Consider the following 1,926-nt stretch of genomic DNA (forward strand, 5'->3'; position numbering starts at 1 on the left):
AAGGGGGCTTTGGTTACCTATCTGGGACTCCTGGTAGGTATTCCATGAAGCTAGCAACGGGCTTAGAATAAAGCAGGAGAGGTTTATTGTTGGATCACAGGACATTTTCTGACCACCAGGATCATTAGACGCTGTGGGACCTTTTCTAAAAGGCTTCAGGGAAAGAAGAGACAAGGGTTGGCCCCAGGTTGTTTAGCCATGTCTTGTGAGCAAAGACCCAGACCACATGACTCCCACTTCGAGTCTAGTGTTAGGCTATTTCTTAAGCCTCCTATGGAAGGCCAGTGTGTTTTCCCGACCGTGTCACAGGAAACAAGGTCCAGACCCATGCACACACATACACACTATACACACACATGGAAAATCCATGGGTAACAGGCCTTTGGATTGAAAACGGGCCATGTCGATGTCCAAGGCTCACTGGGATCTGGGGGTGGCTTCCTAAAAGATGCTTTTAGAGGGTGTGGGTGCATGGGCAATGTTTTCTGAAGCAACCGATGGGGAGAATGGGTGGAGTGGGTAGCAAGTGGGGTTTAGAAGGGATGTAGAGAAATCGTTTTGTAATTTCCAAAAAAAAAAGAGGCTCAGTGAGCAGGTAGGGTGGCTTTGAGAAAACTCAGTGACATCAGATGGGTAGAGAAAGGCTGAAGGGAGAGTTGGCACTGAAGGACTCTGCTGGATGGAAGGGGCAGGGGTGGGGTGAGTCATTTCAGGTCAATGAAGCCAAGTGGAGGCTGGACGAGATCAGGGCCAAGGAGTTGGACGAGATCAGGGCATCATCTGACAACATATGAGAGTCCTCGTTTTGGCCAGAGACCTTATGCAGAAAATTCTAGCTCTGACAACATCTAAGTTTTGGGGTCAAACCTGGGTTCACATTTCTGCTTCAACCTCAAGGGAGTTACTTGAGCCTCATTTTACTCTTCTGTAAAATAGGATTAATAGTTGGGTAAACTCTTGAAATTGTTGTAAAACTTAAAGTGAAATAATATCAATAAAGTGCCTGGCACATAGTAAGAAATCAGAGTGGTAAAGGAACACCAACCAACTAAGCCAGGTAGTAGCAGGTATGGGCATCAAGCAGGGTTTCATGGGTCAGACTGTGTCAAGTCCGTGGCACACGGTAGGCACACACCACATGGCAGCAGACAGCTGGCATCTGTTAGTCATAGAAGAGCTGCAGAGTCACATACCTCCTCATGCACACGAGCGCACTCTCACATTCAGAACAGATCATTGCTTAAGCCCACGGTCTCCAGCTTGAGAAGATGAATAAGAGCTCTACAGGCCAGTGTGTTTTCCCAGCCGCATCACAGGAAGCAAGGTCTGCAGGATCCCAGGAACCCTGGGCAGAGGGGATTTCAGAAGGAAGCTATCTGAACAACAGAGATCCCCATGGCTGGAACATGATGGCTAGAAAGGAAAGTGAGACCTGACAGGCTGCACCTCATGGGACAGTGGGAAGCACAGAGTCCAGGGAAACGGTGTGGCTTAGTGGTTTGTGGCCTGTCTGGCGAGCAGGAAGTCCTGGATCCTACTCCTGCTGCTGGTTCCAGGAAAAGCCACCAGGGCCTCCCTCCCTGAGTCAGGGAAAAGCCCGCGGCGGAGCTAGCTCTTTCATGCCATTAGTTATTTTGTGGCCTTGAAGTATTTCATCCTATTGGCAAGCCTCTTTGATCCTCTGCAAAGGAGGAAAAAGAAGTGAGGAGTCTCTCATTTCACAGGGACAGAAAACCGAGGCTCTCTGAAGTTGGAAGACATCTTCATAATCACACAGAAAAAAGATTAAGCCCTAGCTGGTTTGGTTTAGTGGATAGAGCATCGGCCTGCGGACTGAAGGGTCCTGGGTTTGATTCCAGTCCAGGGCACATGCCCAGACTGCAGGCTTGATCCCCAGTAGGGGGCATGCAGGAGTCAGCAATGATG

The sequence above is a fragment of the Myotis davidii genome, unplaced genomic scaffold, assembly GCF_000327345.1.
Source record: "Myotis davidii unplaced genomic scaffold, ASM32734v1 scaffold710, whole genome shotgun sequence".
NCBI lineage: Eukaryota > Metazoa > Chordata > Mammalia > Chiroptera > Vespertilionidae > Myotis > Myotis davidii.